The sequence below is a fragment of the Rhipicephalus microplus genome, chromosome X (assembly GCF_043290135.1).
Source record: "Rhipicephalus microplus isolate Deutch F79 chromosome X, USDA_Rmic, whole genome shotgun sequence".
NCBI lineage: Eukaryota > Metazoa > Arthropoda > Arachnida > Ixodida > Ixodidae > Rhipicephalus > Rhipicephalus microplus.
The window spans coordinates 500,671,733-500,683,585 of NC_134710.1; the positions used below are offsets into that span (position 1 = coordinate 500,671,733).

The 11,853-nt window shown below is 44.1% G+C and overlaps 1 pseudogene; it reads right to left on the reverse strand.

Annotated features, from left to right (window-relative positions):
* Nucleotides 1-7,191: 7,191 nt before the first annotated feature.
* LOC142776747 (uncharacterized) lies at nt 7,192-11,578 on the reverse strand (annotated as a pseudogene).
* Nucleotides 11,579-11,853: the final 275 nt, after the last annotated feature.

The window sequence follows — 11,853 nt, forward strand, 5'->3', positions numbered from 1 at the left end:
ATTTGAGGCTACAGTTGCTACGATCGTGCATTGCGGTTCGCAAAAGGGCAAATGCTATTCTAAAGTTCATATGGCACCCGCTACTAAAGCAACGCCCACAACACCTGCAAACGTTGTTAGGGAGTTCTAGAATACAGTCTGCAAGCGCTGCGGGCGTAGCGGGTGCCATATGAGTTTTAGAATAGCGTTTGCCTTGGTGCAGTGACACCACAGCCTCGATCCCTTGGTGCAGCGACGATTGCAGCGACACCGCAGCCTCGAAACCAGCGTATGAGGGCCGCGATCGCCGCACGTTATTTCCAATTTTCTGCGCGCGAACACCGACTCGCGTTGCGACGCATATGCAGGGGGAGCAGCCACACCGCAAGGGCTCTAGTCTTTCTAGTCTAAATCTCCCTAATAACATTCGCAGGCGTTGCGGGCTTTATTTCAGTGGCAGGCACCATATCGCTTTTAGAATAGATTTTGCTCCACCTAGAGAAAGGTCTATCGACTTTCACCCCGATCGCAAACCCAAATGCATGGAAGCTACACAAGACACTCTGCGGGCCTCGCGGGCCGCGATCGCCACACGCTCTTTCTAATTTTCTGTGGACGGGCCGCGAACCGGGGCTTGCGTTACAACGCATGCGCAGCAGCCGCGCCGCAAAGGCTCGCGATAATCTCTTAACCTCCCTATTGCACGCGCGTGCGTCAGTGTTTGCGGGGACAAAAGCTGTTCGAAAACTCGTATGACGCCTATATGCAAACTGTACGCCCGCTAACTTAGCGTACGTTATTCGAAAACGCCTGACTAATCACAATAGGTGAGAAAATATAGTGAGCACAAGCTGCCCATGCTTGTAGTTGCGGCAGTTGGCGTATACAAGAAAAAATAGCATCCGCTGAGCCTGTCGCACCTGCAAAGTAGGGGCTGTGGTTTTAGTGCAGGAATAATATACAAAAGTTGCCGCCACTTTTCGATTTTGCAAGCGCACGACTATGTCAAGGTGTCCGCCTGCAAAAACATAGGAAATGTTTGCGGGCAATTTCTTTCAAATGACAAGCCCACTTGTGAGGCGCCAGAATAGCATCAGAATAATTAAAACAAAAATGTACAAACAATCCTTGGTCAGCCAGTGTACAGTATGGTGCCCTGTTAGAGGGAACACGGGAATGCATGACCGGTGGTCCGCGGAGTGCTAACTGCAGGCAAGATTTCGAAATACGGCACATACACATGTGACCAGTCAGTCATGGAAGTGCTGCTCCTATTGATCTAAACGAGACATGCTGCCCCAAATAGTGGTTTTGAACCAGCTCCAAAATGACACAGAGAAAATGAAGATGAGCTACTTCAACTGTTTGACCAACTTGAAAGCCCTAAAGAAACTAAAGAGGATATTTATACAACTTTGTTGGCTTTTATCTTAATTCTGCAAAAAGAACGGGCATTTCTTTCATCATGGCAAGGTGGGAAAAATGTTCGAGAATCGGTACATACACAGAAATAATGAAAACACAATAAATCTTAGGATGTGAGTATACAAAGCGAAGGTTCAAAAACGCTTATTTCAACAAACTTTTCGAGTAAAATAACACATATTAACACATGAAATACGGGTTACAGACTAACACAATAATTACAATAAAACAAACGATACAATGCAACATGTAGTGATAGTTTAGGTGATGCTGTTTTCAAACAATGACAGTTCCTTGTGTAAAACAACATCATTTGTCAGGTTATTCTAGTCATTAGAATTTCTAGGGAAGAACGAATGCAAGTAGCAGTTAATCTGTGAAGGTAAAGGAGTTATCGTTTCACTATGTCACTTGCGAGTTGCGTGACTGGAAGAGAACTGAAGGATGCTTGCAGTGTCAACATTTAAATGACCATCAATTAATTGATACAAAAACTTACGCTGGCAAGTGCGGTTTCTGTCCACAACCGGTTGCAGCCCGTTTTTTAGCAATGTCTGAGACACAACTGTTCTACCGTGTGAGTTATAAATAAAATGTAAGCCTTTGTTGTGCACTTTTTCTAATTGATAAATATTAGGTTTAGTGAATGGATCTCATATTATTAAAGCATCCTCCAACACTGGACGATTAAGTGTTTTATATGCCAACATGCGTACAGACTGGGTAGAATATTTTAAGGACCGCTTTAGAAAAAAAGTTTACGTAGACATTTACCGGTAGTTATGTCGGCGTGTTTGTTCCAGATTAGATCATTAGTTACCCATATTCCAAGGTACTTGTATTCTGCAACTTGTGTAAGGTTGATGCTATTCGTGCCATACTGATAACATAGATAATTTTTAGTGTTATTTTCATATAAACAGTTCTGTTGCAATTATTTGACAATTGCCATTCCTGGCACGAAAAGATGACCTTGTTAAATTTATTATTGAGTCTTAACTGATCCGCAGCAGTTCTTACTTTCGTGTATAACACACAATCATCAGCAAAAAGCTTTACACTTACAGAAAGGCCATTCATTATATCATCTATATATTATAATAATAAAAAGTCCAAAGACCGAGCCCTGAGGTACGCCGGAATCCACAAGAAGTTTGCTGGAACAGCTGTCCTTAAGTGAAACAAATTGTTGTCTGTTTTCAAGATACACTCGAATCCATACCATAATTTTCGGATTTTTTAAGATGTATTGCAACTTATGAAGTAAATTTTATGCGAAACTTTATCAAAGGCCTTTTGGAAGTCCATAAAAATGGCATCTAGCTGTTCACCTTCATTTAGTGCGGTAGCAAAATCGTGGATGGTTTCAACCAGCTGTGTAGTGGTAGAATATCCACGTCTAAACCCAAGCTGCGTTTTTGTTAGTACTTTGTGTTCATCAAGAAATGTAACAATGTGTTTGTGAATTATGTGCCTAAGAATTTTACAAGCTGTAGAGGTTAACGAAACTAGTCGATTATTCTTTATTTAAGTTTATCACCTCCTTTTTGTAGAGGCTTAATTCAGGCAATCTTCCAGTCCTCAGGGAGTACCCCTTCGTTCAAAGACCTAGTATACAACACACACAAATATTTCGCACACCACTCTGCGTACCGTTTTAAGAAGGCATTCGGTATCTCATCTGGTCCAACAGATTTCTTAACATCTAGATTTAGCAATAAATTAAACATACCTTCTTCAGAAATAGTGACATCTGATAATGGTGGTACGTTCGCAATGAAAGGTGGGAGATGATTATTTTTTGTATACACGCTGTTGAAATAGTTATTAAAGGCCGTACGACAGCTTTTCCATCACTCTAATTTTCCATCTAAAAAAATACATCGGTAGAGCACGTGCCCGGAGGGACCTCTTTCCAAAATTTTCTTGGACACATTTTAATAAATGACGGCAATTTTTTGTTTAAATACCTTTTTTTGTCATGAAAAGATTTTGCTTTAATTTCTTCACATATATTGCAAATAATTGTTTTTAAATTAGGACTGTTAGCCTTGTTCGGCCTTTCTTTAACCGTTTCAACTTTCCCTTCAGCTGTAACGTCTCTCTTGTTATTCAGGTATTGTGATTTTCTATTTTCTTTGTAATTAAAGGGATGAAACGCTGCACACAATCTTCAATCATTCTCTTAAAGCAAAGCCACAGTTCTTGAATGCTACGATTACCTCCATTGAAGTGATCATATTCAAAGGCATTTATATTTAATTTTACGTGCTGGCCATTTCGGTGATATGTAAAAATAACCAAGATTGTATTTTCAATGTAGAGCTCATACCACGAGCATTTCATAAGCAACCTCATAATCGTTTCTTGCTATTTACGTTGATTTTAAGCAGTGAAATATCTTTGAGAACAGATTTCAGTTATGTGACACGTCGGTTATTCTTCGACTGCTAGGAGTTTTATGGAATATTCACAATCTGCTCCTAAAACGCCAATAGCTGCTCTAAAGTGGCATTTTTCTTCTATAAAAACGCTTGTGGCAATTTTATCCCCCAAATGCTGCTCCGAAAATTCGGCAGATCCCATGTTCCTTGGCAATTGATGTTAGGCGAAGCATGGGGATGAAAGGTCAATGTGTTGTAATTTTCTGTCTAAACGTTACCAAATGATGGTAAGGATATGTACAAATGCTGTACACAGACATGCTAAACAGTCACATGTTTACTGTTGCATAATGATGCAAACAGCAATATGGTCATTGTCAACAGCACAAGCAGTAAGCTTATATGTAGTGCTTGTGCCAGTGAGGATGGTGATTCAGTACAGTTGTCGTTAGCCTGACGGGCCGGCTGTATCATAGAAGTACATATGCAATGCTTACAAAATTGAATAGCCAGCACAGCAACCACAATAGACGTTTCACGAACATTACAGTCTACTTGAAAAGTGACTCCCAGACCTGGCATGGCTCTACGGTAGAATACTTGATTGCCGTACAGAATGCTGGGGTTCGATTCCTGCTGGGACAAGGATATTTATTCAATGCGTTTGTTGGCTCAAAGCTGCCTATACCAGCTTTCAGGGGTAAAGCTCTTTAGGGCTGACCTATTTGGCTACTATTATGGCCCACGTAACCGAAACTGAACACCTACACAACAAAAGACGAAAATGTGTTAAAAATCATCTTTATGTGTAATAAAATGTATAACATGATGACCCATGCCATATGTCTGCCCGTCCATGCATCTGTGCTCATGTCCACCTGTCGGTCCATCTGTCTGTCTTTCCTTGGTACTAGTTGGTGACTTCAACGTAGACATTGTGAACCTCAGGACCTGTAGCTTTTCCCACTCGTCGTCATTCACTTTGTGAAGATGCACTGATGTTTTTTCTTGAAGCTCTCGAATTAAAATCTCTGTTCGTACTGTTGTTTTGTTCATATAAACTGTCAATCACTTTCAGTGCATTGCACTAACTACAGTTGATCTTGACCCGACATGATGGCTGTATCTTAGTGCATATGTAATGTTAATAAAATTGTATCATCACTTCCTCCCCAAGTAATGCTTCACGACACTTAAGGTTCTTTTGAAAAGCAGTTGCGAGACCTGACGTAGCTCTGCAGTGAAATACTTGGTTGCCACGCAGAATGCTGCGGTTTTATTCCTGCTGGGGCCACTTTTTTTTTATATTCGAATAAATGCAGCTATGTCAACATTTTCTTAACCCTCATGCTCTAAAACTGCCCATGTGCTACCCATCTTGCTGTGTTTCCGCGGGGTCACTGGATCTTCAGGATACAGGTGTCTAAAGTTCCTTTGAAATTTTTGAATGGTACAGACCTCGCATGTGACTGGTGATGAGTGAAAATTACGTATGGTGCAGTGAGATAAAGTACAGGCATAATACTGTATGTGGCATAGCATAGAGGCCGCCGGCTTATGCAGGCTTACGTAGCGCTAAGCGATTTTTTTGTAAGAGCTTGCCCATGCTTAGTTAAAAAACAAACAAACAAAAGAACATTGGATACAATTAGGAAAGGGGAAACCACGTGGGGCAATTGCCTGAAAATTATGCAAGGCCTACATCCACTGGCTACCTACAGCATTCCAATCCTAATCATTGCTGTGTAGATATGAAGGGTCAATCACCTGTGACAAATACCTGCACACCACTGAAAAGAAAGTGTTTAACGACATACACAACGGGATCACGACTATTATTCATGTCATGACCAGCGAGTCGTATTCGTCAAACCATGACCATCTTACCCTTCAATACTAATTTTGGTTTAGTCCAAGTTAAAGGGCTGATGTGGTGGTGGTGGTGAAACATTTATAACCAATAAATGGTTACAAAGAGCTGATTGGGTTGGGGCCTTATCGGCCTCCTACCCTCGCAGCACTAGGTGGAACTCCTATTCCGGGGCTTCATTGGCAAGCAACGCCACCCGCACCCGTTGAACCAGGGCCTTTTGGGCCTTCCGGTCTTGACAGCCGTGCTGAGCCACCTCCCATTCTTCTCTCGTGGGGTTGGGGTTGGGGGGGATAGATAGATTAGACTGGCACGCCCAGACTATGTGGAAGGTGTCAGCCACCTCACCACAGAACTGGCACGTGCCATCAAAAGATGAATGGAAATGTTTTAGGACGGCCGGGCACATTACAGTATTGGTAAACAGTTTTAAAAGGAGGCGCTCGTCAGCGTGATGCAGTCCCTTACAAGGGTCTGGATAGCGCCGGTGCTCCTTCTTGTAGTAATTGGTAATATCTTTGAATGAAAGGGCCGAGTTGCCTGATTTGGGAATAGGCTTCCAAAGACAGGGAGATAGCCCGGGAAGAGAGTTTGCGGGCGGTCTGATCGGCCTGTTCGTTACCCCCGAGTCCTTGGTGACTGGGTGCCCAGACCAGATTTCGGGGAATTGGATTACCGTATCGGCATCTGGGTTCCAGTATGCGCTGAGCAAGCGGCGGAGCCCACCCTGGCTGATAGTTCCGAAAGGCTCCTCATGAGTCGGTGATGATATTCAGTTCAGTTCAGTTCAGTTTTATTTCCTTAAAGGCCCCCATTCAGGGGGTGTTACATAAGGGGTGGGATTACAATTCAAAACAGCGGAGATTCAATTAACATTGCAAACAAAAAATTGAATTAACATGGCAGATGATCGGTGAGGCGTTCCAGGAAGGTAGATGATGAGGCAATTGTGACAATGTCGTAGGGCAGGCCGTTCCAGTCTGAAGCTGCTCTGAGGAAAAACGATGCAGCAAACGTAGTGGTGCGTGATGGCGGGCGGGCAACTTGAAGTGAATGACTGGTGCGGTGGGAAATGCGTGAGGCGGCTGTTATATAAGGAGCTTGATTGAGTGAAGAATAAAAAAACTTATGATAAAGAGTTAGGCTAGCAATGCGGCGACGATAAGAAAGGAGTGATAGGCCAGATTCATGTTTCAATGGTGAAATGCTGATGTCATATGAATATGAGGAATGGATGAAACGGGTGGCCCGATTTTGAACACCTTCCAAGGCAGTGATTAGGTATGCTTGATGGGGGCTCCAGATGGCAGATGCGTATTCTAATTTTGGTCTTATAAGCGATTTATACGCGAGTAATCTAACATGTGGTGGAGAAAGGCGAAGGTGGCGTTTAAGAAAACCCAGTGTTTTGTTCGATGCTGAAATGATGTTTGTAATATGGGCGCGCCATGATAAATTAGAACAAAGGGTGACTCCTAGATATTTATACGATTCTACTAATTCGATACATGATTTAGAAATAGAATACTGAAAGCGAGAGGGATTGTGACGACGAGAGAAGGACAAGAGTTTGCATTTAGTGGGGTTGAGAGTCATTAGCCAAATATTACACCAGTTTATTATATTGTTAAGGTTGCTCTGAAGGATGTGATGGTCATGACAATTAGTAATAGTATGATAGATTACGCAATCGTCAGCGAACATGCGAATGTTACAGGAAACATGCAATGGTAAGTCATTAATATATATTAGGAATAGGAGAGGACCGAGAACAGACCCTTGTGGGACGCCTGAGGTGACTGGGAGTGGTTTAGACAGGTGGCCGTTAAGATAGACAGATTGCGAGCGGTTAGTTAGAAACTCCTCAAGCCACCTGAAGATGTTAGGATGCAAGTTTAGTTTTGAAAGTTTCAGTAACAGACGCTGGTGAGGAACCTTGTCGAAAGCTTTTGCAAAATCAAGGAATATTGAGTCGGTTTGGATATTACAGTCGAGATTAGTCTGTAGGTCATGAACGAATTGTGCTAATTGGGTTTCGCAAGAAAGGCCCTTTCGAAATCCGTGCTGTGAAGGATGAAAAAATTCGTTGGAGTCCAAAAAATTGAAGATTTGTGAGTAGATGACGTGTTCCATGATCTTACAAGGCACGCTGGTTAATGAAATGGGGCGGTAGTTCAAGGGTGAGTTTCTGTTACCTGATTTGTAGACTGGAACGACCTTGCCCGTTTTCCAATCATCCGGCATGATTGCTGAGGTGAGTGACTGTGAGAAGATAAGACATAAGTATGCTGCGCAAGTCGATTTCACATTCTTGAGGAGTTTCGAGTTGATGGAATCCATACCAGCTGATGAAGAAAGTTTTAATTTGTGGATTATAGATGAAATGCCTTCTTCGAAGAAGGTGACAGCAGGCATGAAAGTTTCTACGCTAAATGATGGCGACTGTGAGGGCATGTCAAGTTCAGTAGTGAAGACAGATGCAAATGCTTCGTTGAATATTTCTGCGCAATCATGGTCAGTCACTGTCTCGTGTGAATCATTCGTTAGTTTAATATCGGAAGGATGTGTGGGGTTTAGAACTTGCCAGAATTGCTTGGGGTTCCTGATTAAGAGATTAGGTAAGTCTATATGGTAAAACGAGTATTTAGCTTTACGAACAGATAGCAAATATGATTTTTCAGCTTCGATGTATTTTTGCCATGCCGTAGGCTTGCCGTTGCGTTTGGCGGTACGAAAAAGTCGTTTCTTTTTGTTTTCAAGTTTTTTTAAATGCCGAGAAAACCATGGTTTATTGCGGTTAGTTTGAAAAGTAATCTTCGGGATAAACATATCAGAGAGGTGATTTACTTTGTCCTTAAAGATCAACCAGTTGTCATGAACTGAGCGCGTGTGAAATGTAGATTCATACTGATTAAAAGAGTTACTGAGATCTTCAGATATTGCACTATAGTTACCCTTATCATAAAGAACAATTGTTTTATTAGTCGTCTGTTTTTTGGTCGAGGTAAATGAAAATAAAGCATGTATGACCTTGTGGTCGCTGATCTCAGGAAGGTAAGTAATAGATAATAGGTTCTCGGGGCTATTGGTTAATATCAGGTCGAGAATATTTGCTGATCCTCGTGTGACACGGGTTGGTTGGGCGACTAATTGTGTAAGGTTAAAGTTGAGACATACATCGAGGAAGTTTTTTGCCTCTGCGTGACATGATAATGTAGAAGTAACTATGTTTTGCCAGTCAATATTAGGGTAGTTAAAATCACCGAACAGAAGAATGTGAGCCTTTGGGTAAGCGGAAGTAAGTTTTTGAATGGAATTGTTCAGATGACATGGAAAATTTGGATCCGTTTGCGGGGGCCTGTAGCAGACGCCAAGTAGGACAGTTACGGTGTTAGTACGACAAATTAGCCACAGGGATTCGGTATCGGAATCGACGTTAACAACGGAGCAAGATATGCCCCGATGAACTGCGATAAGTACTCCGCCCCCCCGTGAGCCATTTCGGTCATTTCGGTACACGTGGAAGTCCTGTAAGTCAGTTAATATTTCCGCATCCGTTATATCGCTGGTAAGCCACGTTTCTGTTAATACGAGTATGTTGCTTTTTGATGACGAGATAATGTTGGATATGAGTTCACGTTTTGGAAGAAGGCTACGTATGTTAGTGAATATTACGGAAAACGAGAGAACATGACATGGGGAAGCCGTTTGGCGTTTTATTGCTCTTTGTTGGCGGGGTAACCGCTATGCAATTTCCTTAACCATGTGTGATGATGCGTCAAATATATAGCGCTTCGACCCGACGTGCAGTGTTTTGAACCGCAAGGAGAACTTGTCCGAACGTGCTTTTGCAAATGCAAGTAATTGCTTGCGCGCATATTGAACGGGGCGGGAAAAGTCCTCCCCGATGCTGTAGTTAGTGTTCTTCAGTTTCCTGCCGTTTGATAAAGTGCATCTCTGGTTTTGTATGATAAAAATTTCACAATTATGGGACGATTTCGGTTTAGTGAATGAATACCGAGACGATGTGCGCGTTCTATGTCGTTAGGCTGCACTGTTAGTCCAAGGTTATTGTTGCAGATATCGATTATCATTTTTTCAGATTCAGCCCACGTTTCATTCCTAGTGGGGTCAGGGATGCCGTAGAATGGAAGGTTATTCCGGCGCGACCTGTTTTCAGCGTCATCCAGGGAAGTTTCTAGCTCTTGAATTTTTTTAGTCATGTTGATTACGTTAGCCTGTGTTTTTTCGATATCATTTCTGAGGGGAAGAAGAGTTTGGTAATGTGTTTCGAGATCGCCCATTCGTTTGTTTAAGTCTGTTATTCTTTTATCCGTTGTGCTTAGTTGAGATTTCAAACTCTGAACTTCGGCAATCAGCTGGGCCTGGCCGGCACTTAGCTTTTGTAGCTCAGTAAGAATAGCAGCGTTTCCGTTAGGGCCAGGATTAGTTTCGACGTCACCCGATAAGATCAGCAACGAGTGAATCATATGAGCACACTCAACAGCAATAGCAATACAGCAGTGGGGGCTCGGGAACTGCACCAGGAAGTAATTACTCGACTTTTTAGCGAAGAGGACATACGATTTACTAACCTGCATTGCAAAGGTAAGTGGATTAGATGGCTGCATTGTGGTGCAGTCACCGAGCCCACGAAGTGGCGTCAGCGGGTGATGTTCCTTTATACTTGATGATGCTGTGGTTGATGACGATGCGGCCTTCCATAGCACGGTGATTTCCGGTGATAGTAGTTCCTCCGACGTAATATCCGGTGGGGACGAGCAGTTGGTGAGTAGTAGGCGGCAGGAGCCTGGCTCGCTTTCGGAGCCCGGCAGCACCAACATAGATGACGCCCCCGAGGATAGGCCTATCATGTTCGACAGCTGCAGGCTGGCAAACACAAGTATGGTCGTCTGCATTGCAAAGGTAAGTGGATTAGATGGCTGCATTGTGGTGCAGGCACCGAGCCCACGAAGTGGCGTCAGCGGGTGATGTTCCTTTATACTTGATGATGCTGTGGTTGATGACGATGCGGCCTTCCATAGCACGGTGATTTCCGGTGATAGTAGTTCCTCCGACGTAATATCCGGTGGGGACGAGCAGTTGGTGCGTAGTAGGCGGCAGGAGCCTGGCTCGCTTTCGGAGCCCGGCAGCACCAACATAGATGACGCCCCCGAGGATAGGCCTATCATGTTCGACAGCTGCAGGCTGGCAAACACAAGTATGGTCGTCTGCATTGCAAAGGTAAGTGGATTAGATGGCTGCATTGTGGTGCAGTCACCGAGCCCACGAAGTGGCGTCAGCGGGTGATGTTCCTTTATACTTGATGATGCTGTGGTTGATGACGATGCGGCCTTCCATAGCACGGTGATTTCCGGTGATAGTAGTTCCTCCGACGTAATATCCGGTGGGGACGAGCAGTTGGTGCGTAGTAGGCGGCAGGAGCCTGGCTCGCTTTCGGAGCCCGGCAGCACCAACATAGATGACGCCCCCGAGGATAGGCCTATCATGTTCGACAGCTGCAGGCTGGCAAACACAAGTATGGTCGTCTGCATTGCAAAGGTAAGTGGATTAGATGGCTGCATTGTGGTGCAGTCACCGAGCCCACGAAGTGGCGTCAGCGGGTGATGTTCCTTTATACTTGATGATGCTGTGGTTGATGACGATGCGGCCTTCCATAGCACGGTGATTTCCGGTGATAGTAGTTCCTCCGACGTAATATCCGGTGGGGACGAGCAGTTGGTGCGTAGTAGGCGGCAGGAGCCTGGCTCGCTTTCGGAGCCCGGCAGCACCAACATAGATGACGCCCCCGAGGATAGGCCTATCATGTTCGACAGCTGCAGGCTGGCAAACACAAGTATGGTCGTCTGCATTGCAAAGGTAAGTGGATTAGATGGCTGCATTGTGGTGCAGTCACCGAGCCCACCTCGTTTTAGGAAAGGGATATGTGAGAGCCAGAGCGATGGCAATCTCCTTTGCGTGTGTTGCGCTGTAGGCTTTGAAAGTGAGCCCGTTTACGGTGTTTGTGTTGTGTATGATTGCGGCCGTATACCACCCTCCATGGTGCGGGTCGGCAAAGTCCACGTAGCACACGTGTTCCTCTTGACCAAAGTGTTGCTGCAACGCTTCCGCGTGCGCCTGGCGGCGACCATTGTGGTTTTCTTTGGACATGTTGCGGAGAAGGGGTCGGACCCG